Below are 16,299 nucleotides of genomic sequence, written 5' to 3' on the forward strand. Positions count from 1 at the left end.
GGACAGCCTTTTCAGAACCTTAGTCTCCAGTTTCTTTATCTTCATTCTATGTCAGCCAACCTCACCCACTTTTCTTCTGTAAACCATGTCATCACTACCACTAGAGCTTTCAAGAAAAGTCTCATTTTGACTACAACTTATTCTCCTCTCTCCCTCATTTGATTTATAGCTGTAGTTCCTTGACTTCTTTTTCACTCCTTATTAATGTCTTCACCTATTCTCCTATGTCATATTACATTAATCTCATTGCTCCATCCTTCAACTACTCTCTTAGTAAAGGCAGCCAACTTTTCTCCTTGTCTTCCCATCAGATCACTTGGCCAAAGACCAAAATTGATTAAACTTTCTGCATTGAGAATCATATTTTTTTATACAAATACACACAATGGTGTGCAACTACTACTTCCAAATTCCTAGAATCAAAAGTATTTCTTTGGGCTTATGGTCAGCTTCTCTCTACCAATCCTAACAACAGTTACTGCAAACCTTTAGGCTGTTTGCCTGATCACACCATATCCCTTACTTTCCCGATAGAAGTGAGAGACTACCAAAAATCCTCAATCCACTCTAGGTAGACAAAAGCATTCTATAAATAGTATTTTCTTAAGTTATTATTTTGTCTTAATTGAAGGAAATGAGATTACAGTTTGTCATTTAAAAACTGCTTTTAAGCACTTTTTCTGTGCTTAAAAACAAGCTACTAAAGATACAGTGTCCTATACTGTAACTACTTAAGATACAGTGTTCATAGAACATACATTCAAGTGGTTCTGATTATTTCTAATATATAATTTAAAAGTATATCAGTCAGGACTAAAGATTTCATCAAACCTAACCAAAAGTACAGATTTTACGAAACAAAGTTTGTGAGTATAAGGAACACAGTTGCAGAACCATAAAAATCCAATCATGATAGTATAACTCATATATATAAACATTTAAGTATCATTCTCTATGATAGGCTATCTAAAATAAATAGGGCTTAGAAAAATTTCCCTTAGTAATAGTATTTAGAATATATTTGACATACAAATATATTTGATAATGTCAAATAGTAAGTTTTGAAGTTACACTAAAAATAACTCTCAATCTCTTTAATTAATATTTGTATGACCACACAAGTAACTGTGGTTTTAGAAAATAAAATTTACAGGTTGGCTTCTAGAAAAATAACAAGCTTTATGAATAGAGTGTAGGCTTAAAAAAAAAAGGTAAATCTTTTTTTTTTTTTTTTTAAGGGGGAGAAAGAGGGATGGTGGGGAGAGGCAGAGAATCTTAAGCAGGCTCCATGCATGTCTGGATCTCACAATCCTGAGATCATGACCTGAGCTGAAATCAAGAGTTGGACAGTTAATCCACTGAGCCACCCAGGTGCCTCAAAAGTTGATCAACCTTAAAGGCAGAAAGTTCTATGTTCAAAAACTGATTTGCAGCCTTGTTATCTATTTCACTTCATTCAAACTTCATCTCACCTTGCTGGGCCTCAGTTTATTAAGTGAAAACGGTGATGATTACTACATTGTGAGTTAGGAATAGTAAATAATTTAAAGGGCCTGATCGTAGCACCATTAGTAGATACTTTAAATATTTGCCTGATTATATTTTCATATCTCACCTAGTCTTTGCCTAAAAAGGCTATGTGAAGAGGCAGGTACCATAGGCCCCGGGGTAGGAAGCTAGAGCACAGAATCAATGACCGCATTGGTGTTAAGATTTCAAGCACTAAAAATGACTTTTAGGAAAACAGAGGTGATCCCAGGACTTCGGTGAGGACAAACCACCTTCTCAGGAAGCAGAGAATTGTACGTTAGTTTTTTAGTTTTTTCAGCAGTATTGTCATCCGCTTAATAGGACTTTTAAGGGACACAACAAAACCCTAGTAATAGGGACCTCATTTTCCTTAGTGAGAATCTTTAGATGAAACTGGATATGCACTGTTGTCTATTTCTCTGGGTCCAAAAGTTGGCAGCACCGCACGCTGCTTCCCAATCTGTGAAAAACGATCTGCTAATAAACACGCAGACCCAAACTCGGGGCGCAGATAAGAAGCCTCCGCGCCTCGTACCTTCCGCGCTCAGCCTCGGTTAGGTCTAAAGGCGGCCGCGTGGCCCGGGGAGCCTGAGCCCTCGGGGAGCCTGAGCCCTCGGGGCGCGTCCATCGCGCCGCCGCCCGGTCCTGGCGCCTGCGAAGCGCGGGGGCAGCGAGGCTCCGGCCGGCACCCCGGGCCCCGGGGTGGGAGCCGCAGGCGGGGAGCGCGGCGGACCCCACGACCAGCCCTCGGCCGGGGCGCGGGGATGTGGGGGCCCCCCTCCCGGAGCCCCCGCGGGCGCACGAGGCGGACCCCCACGACCAGCCCTCGGCCGGGGCGCGGGGATGGAGGCCCCCCGGAGCCCCCGCGGGCGCACACCGCGGGGCCCGGCCCGGCCCGGGGCGGAGGCGGGGCGGGGAGGCAGCGCTCGGCGCGGGGGGCGGGTCCCGGCGGCCGCTCCCGGCTGCGCCCCGGCTCCTCCGCTCACACGCGGCCGCGTCCCCGGGGCCGGAGGAGCCCGCGCCGCATCGCTCGGCGGCGGGGAGGCCGGGCGACCCCGGCGCTAGGATCCCCCACCCCGGCTCGGTGGGCAGCTCGCGGGTACGTCTCGGGGGGAGCGCGGGGCTGGTGCGGGGCGTCGCGCAGGACCGGGAGGCGTCGTGAGCGCAACTTTCCGCTCGGTCCGCGCGGGGAGTTGGCAGCGGGGCCCGGGGTGCGAGCCCAGGTGCCTGCGGGGAGGACGGGGCGCTGGGCCCGGGGCCGGAGGGGCGGGGGGGGCAGGGGGGCAGGAGGGGCCGGGGGTCGGGCGGGCCACCTGCTCGGGGCGGGGGAGCGGCGGGGCCGCAGCTGTGGCGCTCCACGGCCGCGCCGCCTCCCTGGGGCTGCGCGCTCCCCGCGCCCGGCGGCCGCCCGCGCCCGAGCCTCCGCGCCTGGGGCCCCCGCCCCCTGCCCCCCGCGCGGCCGCGCCGGTTCTTTGCCAAAATACGCGACCGATTGGAGCGGACGGTCCGGGGGTCCCCGCGGCGATCGGGACGCTGCCCGGGAGCCCGGGACCCCCGCCCCCGAGGCCGCCGGGTGCGATGCGCTCCCAGGGGCCTGGGGCACGGACGGCGAGGGGCCCGGTCGCCGCTGCCGCAGCCCCGTGGGGAAGCGCCTGGAAGGGCCCCCCGAGGAGGCTGGGCCCTGGGGAGGCTGGAGAAGCTGGTCCCTGGAGAGGCTGGTCCCGAGGGAGACTGGTCCTCTGGGGAGACTGGAGAGGCTGGTCCCCTGGGGAGACTGGTCCCTGGGGAGGCTGGGCCCCTGGGAGGCCAGAGAGGCTAGTTCCCCGGGGAGGCTGGCCCCCTGGAGAGGCTGGAGAGGCTGGTCCCTGGGGAGGCTGGGCCCCCGGGGAGGCTGGGCCGGGGGAGGCTGTCCCGCTGCGCCCCCCCCCCCCCCCCGCTGCCTGCGGAGTGAGACTGCCACCCGCGGGCCCGCCCCGTGTCGTCCCCCCCCCCCTCCCGCCCCAGCTCTCGCCGTGCCTTTGCATAGCGCTCCAGCGGGGCGAGAGGGAAACACGCTTAAAAACCTCCACAAAAGCCCCAAAACAACCTACTCCCCCCCTCTCCCTGCCCCTCATTCCCAACCTTGCAGGTGTTCTGGGTTAGACTCTATAGGACTGGAAAGTGGAGATTCGGGGCGGAAGACCCCCTCTAAACATCCATGTAGAAAATAATCAAAAACCCCTTGAACGGTTTGGGTACCAAAGAAGAACTGGGTAAGAACGACTATGAGCCCCGCATCTCTCCTCGTGCACATGTAGATGGACTCAAAACCCATCTCTCCACTCTATCGTTTTACAAGATGCCTTGTTTCATAGTGACATTTAATGCTACATGATAGGCTATCTGATCCTATCCTTCTGGGATTTCGGATTCAGAAAGCTCAGAATTTGGGTCATTAAAATGAGGTGTGATGGCCAGAAAGCTCGCAGAAAGTACTGTAATGGGGTAGATACTGGGTCCAGGTTGGTTAGGCCAGCATTTTAAAAACCTTGTTTGTTTCCTGCTGAGACGGTCCATGCTGGTCAGGGCCTCTCTGCTGACGCTATCTCAAAAAGAGTTTATTTTCTAAAAACATGTTTTGGAAGACAAAATGATTCAGTTTTGAAGCAAAATATGATGGGGGGGTAGGTCTTTAGTGATTGACTTTAGTCTCCACCATATGTTTCTATAGCAAAATATTGGAGGCTAATGGAATACTTTATGCAGGATATTTAAAAATGTGCCCCATTTCATTTGTGTTAAACAGTTTTTCTCGTCTTTTAGTCAGTTTTTATTTGGAAATTTACCCCTTTCAGTGATTTTTTTTTTTTTTAAGGAAAAGTTACCAAGTTGTAAAAGCATCACCATAATTCAATTTTAGAACATTTTCGTCACCCCCAGGAGATCCCTCATGTCCATTTATAGTTAATCTCTGTGCTCACTCCCAGCTTTAGGCAACTGCTTAATCTCTTTTCAGTCTCTACAGATTGGCCTTTTCTGGTCATTTCATCTGGAGTCAGACAATGTGTGGTCTTTTGTTCTCCGGTCCTTTGACTTTGCATAATGGTTTTGAGATTCATCTGTGTTGTAGCATGTAGCAGTATTTCATTCCTTTTTATTTAATGATTTTCCATTGTATGGATATATCACATTCCATCAGTATTCATCAGTGAATGGACATTTGGGTTGTTTTCATTTGAGGCTCTTATGAATCTTGATGCTAAGGACATTTACATGCAGATCTTAGTGGATACATATGTTTTCATTTCTCTTGGGTAGGTATTTAGCAGTGGAATTACAGGGTTGTATGATAAATTTATGTTTAACTTTGAAAGAGCATTGTGTAATGATTTTTATGTAGAAGTTATAGATTTATGAAATATAGAAAATTCTGGAGAAATAAATGTTTCTTAAATGATCACATATGATGTGATATATTTGTACAGAGAGGTTGGGAGGGGAAATGCTTTGTTTCCTTTCAAATTTAAAGCTCAAGTAATTTTGAAAAAGTATTTCTCAGAAGTAAAATATTTTAAAGATAATTTTTTGGGAGCATTTTTTAGATTCATAGCAAAATTGAAAGGAAGGTATAGAGATTCCTGGTATACCCTGAGCCCCAGACAAGCATAGCCTTCCCCATTATCAAAATCCCCCACTAGAGTGGCACCTTCGCAACAATGGATGAACCTACATTGACACACTGTAATCATTCAAAATCCATAGTTTACCTTAGGATTCACTCTTGTACATTCTGTAGATTTAGACAAATGTATAATGTCATCCACCACTATAATATCTACAGACTGTTTTCATTGCCCTAAAAGTCCTGTTTTTTCATACTTCTCTGCCTATTCATACTTCTCCCCAATTTGTTTTTTTAATGCTTTAATGAGAGTAAGTCAGGCTTAATGAAGACTAAATTTCTTTTAGTGTCCATTGAAAATGGAAAAGAAAGCAGTTTGAAAATTGTGTTTTAAACGTTGATGAGACTCAGACTTGAATGGCTTGGTAGTAAATTCAGTAGTTTTCCATTCCTCCAATACAAGATGTTAATTGTGTTAAAAAAATTGTGTTAAATCCTATAAGTCCTCTGATAAAATAAGCTTCCTTAACCATGATGCCCAATAATTCTTTTAAATAATAATTAGACATATTTTATTCTTAGATCTAAAGGATCTAAGGCCAATGATTGATTTGTGATATGTACAAAAATCATATATTAAGGATAAATGTAGGACTTCTGTATTCCTGTTTTAAAACACCTACCTGGAGGGTGTTGGTTAAGCATCCAACTGTTGGTTCCAACTCAGGTCATGATCTCAGCGAAGTGAGACCCAGCCCCACACCAGGCTCTGGACTCAGCTATGAGTCTGCTTAAGACTCTCCCTCTCCTTCTGTGCTCCCTCCCCACAAAACAGAGCAAAACAAAGTAAAACAAAACTTCTGCCATTAGTACAGTGCACTTCTGAATCTTGCGGGTCTCAGAAATGTTAATATGCTGTATGTACTTTTTATAAGCCATTATCAGTTAAAATATTACATAAAAAGAATTCCAGGTTAAGAATTTGAACATACTCAGAAAACCAAAATCTTACTTTTCTTTTTATTGGAAATACAATTGATTTTGAGAAATCAATCTGCCTTTCACTGAAGTAAGATACACTCTTTATTTCAGCTCTCGATGGCAAAAGCAGTTTGATGACCAGGAATGGTGCATGCTGTGGGCTTTATAAGTCAAAGTGGATTTGTGCCCTCCGGTCACTTCTATTTTCAAAATATGATGGTGTCCCAAGAGTTCATATGTTAAGTTGGAAAAGAAGTTCTGAGAATAAAATAATTTGGATTTGTATATATTCGTGAACAGGAGGAGGTAATCTCACCTAGAACCCTGGGTCAATTAGAATAGGATTTCTCAGAGTGCAAAGAGGGTCAAGGAAATGGAGACACTTTAAGTAGACTGGAGCCAAGAGAGCTTGAACACATGTTAGCAGCATTTACAGGGAAAATAAATGGAGCTAATTTTTTTCTATCACTTAAATTCCTCCTAACCATGATCCCTACTTCCTGCTAAGACCTAATGTCTACCATGTTGATGTAAAGGAATCCCCATTTGGGAATATGGAAATCATAATGGTTAACTCTAAAGCTTTCATTTTTTTTTGGGTGGAGTAAAGGAGGAAACTGATTTCCAGTGTGATAGTTTCAGGAATTAAACCACGGAAGACAGGGAAGCCTTAAGTAGCCTTTCCAGACATGTGTCTACTTAAATGACTATAACATTCTTTACTTTCTAGACTTTTTTTTTAAGATTTTATTTCTATATTCATGAGAGATACAACAGAGAGGCAGAGACACAGGCAGAAGGAGAAGCAGATTCCCTGCAGGGAGCCCAATGTGGGACTCAATCCCAGGACCCCAGGATCATGCCCTGAACAAAAGGCAGATGTTCAACCACTGAGCCACCCAGGCAGCCCTACTTCTAGACTTCTAGACTAATCTTTATTGTCTGGGCTAATATGTCTCAAAAGAAAAAAATACATATATGTATCTCTGTTTTCAAAAGAAAAATAATTTTTTTAAGAGAAAGAAAGAGAGCAAGTTCGAGTCGGAGGAGGGGCAGAGGGAAAGGGAGAGAGAATCCTAAGCAGATTCCATGCTCAGCATGGAGCCTGATGTGGGACTTGATCTCACGACGTTGATATCAGGATCTGAGCCAAAATCTAGAGTCAGATGCTTAACCAACTGAGCCCCCCAGGCACCCCAAAAACAATACTTTAAAAATCAGTGTGTGTATGTGTGTCCGTTGTATGCATACAACAAATAGCTAAGGATGGCTTACAACTCATGCAGTTATATTAGTTTATTATGTTTATTTATTTTAAAAATGAGAATAATGCTTCTCTCATGGAGTCGCTGGAGCCAGATACACTATTAAATGTCAAAACACTGAAAAAAATAAAAAACCCTTCTTGTCTGCCTTTCCCAAAGAGGCCTTGAAATCTAATAAATAGCTAGATTGTAGATATGATGGATTTTTTTTCACATTCTAAAGGCTTATAAAGAGTCCATCAAGCCAAAAGAAGATGTTATAAAGTCCAAGGCTTTCACAGAAACCAGTCTGCTTCTTAGTTCCTACATCCCTGAAGAAGGGTATCTATCATAATTGTGCTCATTGCAGTAAAGGAGAAGTAACAAAAATTAAAAAAAAAACCCTCTACATCTTTCTAATATACCATGAAACTGTGTATTTGTATCTATAGATACTCTTGTAACTTGGTGTAGTAGCCCAAGCAAGAGATGCTAAGGAGTAAATTAGGGATTAGGGATAAAGAATTAGAGATGATCAAGAAATATTAGAAACTGAAAATGCTCAGGCTTGATAAAGTGGGATATGAAGTTAGAGAAGGGTGGGAGTGAAGGGTGTTTCTCAGATTCTTGGCTTGAAGTTTGAGGCAATAGAAGAATGAGGGCAGATTTGGCAGATTTACTGGGTTGGATGATGTCTCCTCAAAATTCATGTACTTCTTTGGTCCTCAGAATGTGACCTTATTTAGAAAGGTCATTGTGGTTGTAATTGGTTACGATGAGCTTATCCTGGAGAAGGGCCCTTCACCCAATATAACTGCTGTCCTTAAAAGACGCAGAGATGGAAATCACATAGAGGAAGACAAACATAGGACAATGGAGGCAGAGATTGGAGTCATGTAGCTGCAAGGGATTTGCCAGCCACCACCAGAAGCTGGGAGTCATGCAACAGATTCTTCTTCTGAGTCCCAGCAAGAAAGAATCAACCCTTCTGAGATCTTGATTTGGGATTGCTGGCCTCCCAAAATATGTGGGAGTAAATTCATGTTGTTTGAAGGCACTGAAACCAAGATAATTTGTTATAGCAGCCCTAGGAAACTAATATAGTGGGTATGGGGGAAGATGATGAGTAAAAGAGGAATCAGAGGTAAAGATATCCAACATTTGGTTGACATTGGTATCCAGGAGGTAAATATAATATGAGACCTCCTAAGGCAAGTACGTGGAATGAAAAAGGAAGTGGGAGGAAGTGGAAACCTGGAAGTGAGTTCTCCTGGGAGCCCGAAAAGAGGAGCTGGAAAGGGCATTGCCATAGCAACAAGGGTATGTAGAATGTCAAAATGTGTGGCATGATCAATAGGTCATAGTCATGAGATGACCTAGTAGGAGAAGGGCTGAAAACATTTTTTATTTGACAAGTAGAAAGTCAGAGAAATAGCTTTATGATTGGGAGGTGGAAGCCAGAATTTATTGGTAAGAAGTGGAAAGTAAGCGAATGGGGTCAGGTGTTGAGTACTCATCCTAGGATTATAGCTGAAAGATGGAAGAAAAAGGTGGATAGATAGTGGGGGTCAGGACATAGGGTCAAATTAATTTTTAGTTATTGTTCCAAGGAGAGACTTGGTTCTCTCTTCAGATGCCTTGAAGAAGTGATTAGTGTGGGAGGGGTTGAAGGTACAGAATGGATTAATTCATGGAGCTGATTTCCAAAGGAGGTAATGGGATTAGAACTAAAGTGGGGGCCTTCAACATGTATTTTTCAATTTATAACAGAAGCTTGAAATTTCTCTAAGGGACCATAGTTACTTTTTCTTTCAGTGGAAATGATCATACATGTTAAGGGAATGGAACCTTCTTTTTTAAAGATTTATTTTATTTATCTTAGAGGGAGAAAGAGGGAGAGTGCAGTGGGGAGGGGCGGACAAAGAGGGAGAAAGAGTCTTAAGCGGAATCTGCTCTGAGGCTCCTGTGGGGCTCAATCTCAGGACCCTGAGATCACAACCTGAGGTGAAACCAAGAGTCAACAACAGCACTTAACTGACTTCGCCACTCAGGCACCCGGGGGAATGGAAACTTCTATTTGCTGAGCAACAAACCAGGCCCACACTAGGTGCTTTCACATATTTCATTTATTCTCCAGCCTGTGGAGTTGATATTATGGCTCTCTTTTCTAAGTAAGTAGGTGAAAAGAACATCTACTCAAAGCCATGTAATAGAAAGTGGTGGAGTTGAGATAAAAAAGCCAGATTTGATTGGTGCCTAAATTCACAGCCTACCATTCTACTTAGCTCATTCACTCATATTGGGCATTCTTTTTTTTTAAACAATTATTTATTCATTAATAGATTATTCATTTTTCATCCTCTTAAAATTAGCCACTTGATAGTTTTTTTTTTAATTACTGTTGTTTTAATGTAAGTCCTACACCCAGTGTGGGGCTCGAACTCATGACCCCAAGATCAAGAATCACATGTACCAGCCAGGCACCCCCTCATGTTGACATTCTTTTTTTTCTTCTTCATATTGGACATTCTTCACAGTCACTGCTGAGCATGACACCTGTCCCCTGCCCCTCCTCAGTATTAGTTGTTGGACGGTTACAAAAAAGCAATGTGATCATGTGGGCAGTTCATCCACTGTATCCTGACATAGTCGAAGTGCTATACCACCGAGCCAGGAGTGGTCTACACCAGCTCATTTCAGGTTTTCCATTCACTGGCACCAAGTGGATTTGACACTTCAGAAATGGGACCAGTCTACAGTGTGGGGGGTGCAGTTTTTATGTTTGCCTCAGGGAAGAGTGGGAGCAGGTTTTCAGGAGGAAGGGAGACATATTTTCCTTATAGGGTAGATCTGGGTCAGCTCCCTGAGATGAGATGTTTATGGAATTTTGCCAAAAAAAATATTAAGATTCAGGTAAAACCCAGAATAAGTTGTTCCAACTCTGAGGAGTCCATATTTTGGATTGTAGTTTGAATGCTTTGAAAGCACACACAAACCTTTCAGTTTTAACTGCAAAACGAGGAGAAACAAAGCACCTTTTTTACTCATAGATGTTTATTTTTACCGACTTTACATAAGTATCCTATTTTATCCTAATTTGTTGAAAACTTTTTATATTATTTATCAGTGATTTTTATTGGTCTTAATAGTGGATTCAGTTCCTCACTTTGTTGGTTTTGTCTCAGTATGATCCACTTGAAACTGAAAACACAGCTTAGGTTTTATCTAAAAACATATCAAATTATCTTAAAAAAATAAAAACATCAAATTATCTTAAGAAAAATTGTTAAGGCTTACCTTATTTGTTAACTTTCAGATATTTTTATCATAAAGCCATCATGCAATTCAGAATATTTAAAGATTTTTAAATTTCAGCTTTAATATTCAATACTGAGTATGTTCCAGCCTTGGTACATTTATAAGGTTTTATCTTTATATTAATGTTAATAATGGTATCCTATTGCAAATTTTTAAAAAATTAGCATTTTTCATTCTTATGTAAAGTGACCCATGAAATAACTTTTGGTTAGATGAACTTCAGATCTTAAGGTTATGAAACAGAGAATTTTCCAATTTACCAAATGGGTACATTCTAATTTTGTTCCATCCTGTGGTAATCATTGTTTTGAGAAATGAAAAAACAAAAGAAAAACATACCCAATCCATTAAAATACATTGCTTTAAATATTAGCAATGTTCTAATGTAGAATTCAATTTTTCCAAGAACAGTTATGTGCTTGCTTTTGTAAATTCTTCACCAAGAGTCAGATTCTTACTCAATCTTATCTTTTTTGTCAACTCTCCCCCATTACATTCTAATGAGTTATTCTACATGCTATTTCCAGAGCAGGTGATGTTTGCCACTGAATATAAGTTTTAAACTTCAAAAATTTTTAAAAAGATTTTATTTATTTATTCATGAGAGACAGAGAGAGAGAGAGAGAGAGAGAGAGAGAGAGAGAGAGAGGCAGAGAGAGAGAGAGGCAGAGACACAGGCAGAGGAAGAAGCAAGCTCCATGCAGGGAGCATGATGTGGGACTTGATCCCGGGACTCCACGATCATGCCCTGGGCCGAAGGCGGTGCTAAACTGCTGAGCCACCCGCGCTGCCCTAAACTTAAAAATTTTTAAAGTGTTTTTGAGATAACATACATTGCAGTGAAAATCAAATTTCAGAATTGCATTAAGAAGAAAATAGGCTCTACATATATTTCCACCATGAATTAGAAAATCCTTTGCATATATGTAGCTTTAAAAAACAAACTTGATGTAACATATACCCTATTTCTCACTTAATATATCATCTAAATATATGTTTCTTAGTTAACAAATTATATTTTTAGTGTCTGCATCGTGTTCTATTACATTTGTGACTAACCCTTATAGTAAAAATGTGTAGAATGTCTCTAAGTTTGGTTTTATGAACAGAAAGATAGTTAAATAACTTTGTTCATAATTTTTACATACTTTATATACCTATTTGATTAATTCCTTTGGATAAATTTCTAAACACAGAGTTGGAAACATAGCATGTTCACTTTTTAAAAACTTTTGATACATTTTGCAAAATTTCTTTTCAGAAGGTGAACAGAATATTTTTTAGCCCTGCAAAGCATCATTTTCTAATGCTTCAAATCTCTGTTTTCATCTTTTGTCTGCTCTCTGCCATGAAACTTTATTATACTTTGTGCTACCTCTCCTTGCCCTAATCTCTCCTTTTTGTTCTTCAGAATCATTTGATCCTGCCTTCTGGAACACCTGTTCAATCACAGTAAACTCCTCTTTACCTCCACTTTTTTGCCTAGCCCTGGAGCTAGTATCTCACTTCCTCTGAGCTCTTTCTGTTGGAGACTCTTTATCATTCCATAGTTCATGAATCTCAGGGTGGGGAGGTGGGTCACACACCCTCCATATATCCATATCTCACCTCTAAACCATTATTTCTCTACCCTCTGTTACCCACCCCAGTGTCTGAGCCATCCAGCTATACAGTCCCCTGCCAGTGCTCATTCCTATCATCTACTCGCCACTTAAACAAACCCTTCCTTCACTGAACACTCTAGTGACTGGTGTGCAGTCATCTTTTCCCAGCCTTCCTCTGTCCTCCATCTGAGTGACTTCATATCTCCATCCAAGACCATGACCTCTCAGTTTTTGACCTCTACAACTCAAGCAGTAATCTCTTTACTACTTCTTACCCAACTATTTCTGCAGCCACACCCTGGACTTGTGCTTGTTATCATATGAAATTGTTCCTTCCTACAACTTCAAATTCAGAAACTCTCTGGGCATAGTACTATATATATGTAGTATGTGTATATGGTAAGATTTTATATAATATATAAATATTAATATATATATTTAAATACCAATCCAACAGTTTACACCTGTACTTGTCCTTTGGCTTCATTGGGAGAGCTGATTCTTTGGCCCATGTATTTTCACTCTCCATGCTCTTACTGCTTGGAGTAAGATGTTTCTCAGTGGACTCCATGTTTCCATCAGCACAAGTCAGTGAAGAACCTAAGAATGCTGTGTGGTTCCCTTTACCACCTTCTCCCCTACAACGACAGCAGCTCCATAGCCTCATCTGTTTTGAGTCTTCCATGACCTAATGTCCCCATATCTTCTTATTTATGCAGGTTACTGGAGGAATCTTTATGCTCCTAAGGACTATGACCAACTTTCCTGGCTTTTCTCGACCTGAGAGGTTTCCCAGGATGCTATGTATATAGAATAAGCCCTTGACTTAAAGAGTCTACACTTCTGGAATTTCTGAAATCCCTTAGTTTCTTTTTATATATCACCTGTCTTCATCTTTTGCTCTGCTTGGTGACAAAATAGCTATCAACAGCTCCTAGCCTGAACTCTCAAGTTTAAATTCAAAGAGAAAAAGGAATTTTTACCTAGTAGCTTTGGCACCAGTCCTAAGATGGACTAACTTGCATCGTGAACCCATTCTTTAAGTATTTGCTGGGTTGGAAAAATGTAATAAGCCTGCTGGGGCAGGTTTGAGTCACATACCACTTCTGAACTAATCACTGTGGCTAGGTGCATCTGGAGCTCAGATTTGTAAGATCTGAGTCTCAACTTTATTCTTGGAAACAACTGAATCACATGGAGTAAATATAGGAGGGAAGGCTTTGCATAGTGGAAATGGATGTTAAGAAGATGAGCTCTTTACTATCCATCAAACTGGTGACACACAGGTTAAAACAAAACAGAAGCATAAATGGGTACTGATTAAACTTGTAAGACTGTCTTATGAATAAAGACTGAATGTTATTAGTGCATAGATTTAATGACATTTATTTAGCTGCATTTTTAATATCCTGATTCTTGACTCTCTTGACTCTATTCTCTTTTCTTCTAAATAATTAAGCTTTATAGAAATAAATTGTTTGTTATAGTCCTCTTTAATCATTAATGGATTTTACTTTAAATTCTGCCTGTTAAAATAATATTTTGAAGATAAATAATAAGGGAATCATCCCTTACACAAATATTTTTGCAGCTAATATTTAAGAAGACATATTAACAGGGGCACCTGGGTGGCTCAGTGGTTGAGCGTCTGCCTTTGGCTCAGGGTGTGATCCTGGGGTCCTGGGATCGAGTCCTGCCCCAGGTTCCCCATGGGGAGCCTGCTTCTCCCTCTGCCTATGTCTCTGTCTCTCTCTCTCTCTGTCTCTCATGAATAAAAAAGAAGACATTAACAATAAAAAAAGAAAACATTGACACATGATTTGGGAGATAATAGAAAATTATAACTAAACTCAAAATTAAAAGCTTGCTTATGAGGCCAATTCAGCTTTTCATGTGACCCTGAAGAAGTCTCCTAATCCATTGAGATTTCAGTTTTTTATCAACTTGATTGTTCCAATATGAATAATATGATTTCAGTTCTTCATAAAATCAATACATTGAAAAACGTACCCGAATTATTCTACTAGAGTCTAGAATTCCCTATTTTAATGTTATATGTGCCCATTCATTTTCAGATTTATTTCTCTGAATGGTAATAATAGATGTCCTTCATTAAAGCTTTTAATGAGGGCACCTGACTGGCTCAGTTGGTGGAGCATGTGATTCTCAGTCTGGGAGTTGTGAGTTCGAGCCCCACATTAGGTGTAGAGATTACTTAAAAATATTAAATAAATAAAGTGTGATAGTGTTTTAAAAAATGCTTTTAGGGGCACCGGGTGGCTCAGTGGTTGAGTGTCTGCCTTTGACTCAGGTCATAATCCTGGGACCCTGGGGTCGAGTCCTACATCTCCCCCCACAGGGAGCCTGCTTCTCCTTCTGCCTATGTCTCTGCCTCTGTGTGTCTCTCATGAATAAATAAATAAATAATCTTTAAAAAAACTTTTAATGAATTTTGGAACTCATCTCATGCATCTTTGATATGAATAGTTAACTAAATACAAATAAACAAGCATCTATTAAAAAGCACCCTCCTGGATTCAGGTACCTGTGGTCAGTGATGTAGTGCATACAGGAATGAGTGAGACTCCATCTTTTCTAAAGAAGCTTAGAATTACTGTTCTGTTTGGAAGAGGTGGGGGAAGATAATATACACAACTTTCCTGCAAGGCAGATAGTAGTAAGGATCACAAAAGAACTAAAAAGTGCTGTCGGGTTTCAAAGAAGAGAAAGATAAACTTTGAGATTAATCAGAAAGACTTTATAGAACACACACTAATTGGGATGGCCCTTGAAGGACTGATGGAATTTCAATGAATGGGCAAGACATCCCTGATTGAGAAAACAGCATGAACGGAGGTATAAATACATAAAAGAATGGGACAGAACTATGTAGAATTTTAGGGACTTCGAAAAGATGAGGGCACAAGGATACATTTTAGCTGTAGTGAATCTTGAATGCTGGCATGAAGACTTTGGACTTAAATTTGGAGTTAATTTGCATTCTCACAAGTTTTTGAGTAGGGAGTCATAATCAGTGCTGCACTTTGAGTCAAAAATTATTTTAACAGGTTCTTTAGATGAGGGTAAATGTGAGTGGGTACAGTTTTTAAAAGAAACCAGATAATGGAAAAAAGTGATTATTAGTAGAATCGGTTTAAAATAATACTAAAGGTTTCTGATTTATGGCCAATTCAGTATGAATTGGTATCGCCAAGTGGTTTTCCGACAAAAGTAGTATATTTTTAAGTTGTATTAATAATAGTGTCTTATCCAGAACAAAGGACGTGATGGTCCAACTCCATTCTGCTGTGATTAAATTGTTCTCCCTCTCTCCCACCAAAAAATTATCAGAAATTTAGAGGCATAACTCAAAGTGCTCCATAGGAAAGGGCAGTTTCTCTGAAATCTTGTACTCATCTTATAAGCAAGTAATAATTTTGCATTCTACTTTGATATGTTTATTTTGTTTTGATATATAAATATGCTTTGAGATAGATACTCTCAAGTAAGACTGCTTTGGTAGGCAAAATTTATCACGTGGTTGTGAGTACTTTCTGGCACACAGTCAAATGTTTACAAGAATACAGAGTTCCTAGTTCCAGAAGCACACAGCCTTAGCAGTGTGTGGAACCCACAAGCTCTAACAGACTGAGAATTCTCTCTGAGTTTGACACAGATTGGTTCACAATTAAGATTTCCATTGATTAGAGTTTGTGTTGCATGGGTTAACCTAGAAAGTTGTCACTGCTAATATCAAAGTCTTTAGCAATAGGTTGCATAAATATATATGTGAACTTCTTATAGAAAAATCATAAAAGCATTGTTATATTTGAAAATGGCGGCCTGTGCCTCTAGCTCCTGAGGTGGTGAGGTAAGAGGTTGAACAGCTCTGAGATATTACATTTGGTTGCAACATTTGTGGGCTTATGTGTTTTGTTTGGTCATGTTCCTATTTTTTAAATTGGTGCTTTGAGGAAGACAGATGTTGAATAAATAAAATGTTGTGAATTATTGTTTAGGA

At 41.2% G+C, this 16,299-nt stretch overlaps 1 protein-coding gene across 8 annotated transcripts in view; it reads left to right on the forward strand.

Moving 5' to 3' along the window:
• The window catches only part of PKIB (cAMP-dependent protein kinase inhibitor beta), a 201,764-nt gene that overhangs the window by 94,957 nt on the left and 90,508 nt on the right, over positions 1-16,299 (forward strand). For 3 of the 8 annotated variants that reach the window (XM_055311716.1, XM_055311724.1, XM_055311723.1), the window contains exon 1: positions 2,518-2,629. The exons of the other annotated variants lie outside the window; for them this stretch is intronic. The gene's annotated coding sequence lies outside the window, so the exon portion shown is untranslated. Of the gene's footprint in view, positions 1-2,517; positions 2,630-16,299 lie in introns of those variants that run through there. 8 annotated transcript variants of the gene reach the window in all.

This window comes from Nyctereutes procyonoides, unplaced genomic scaffold, assembly GCF_905146905.1.
Source record: "Nyctereutes procyonoides isolate TBG_1078 unplaced genomic scaffold, NYPRO_anot_genome, whole genome shotgun sequence".
Classification (NCBI taxonomy): domain Eukaryota; kingdom Metazoa; phylum Chordata; class Mammalia; order Carnivora; family Canidae; genus Nyctereutes; species Nyctereutes procyonoides.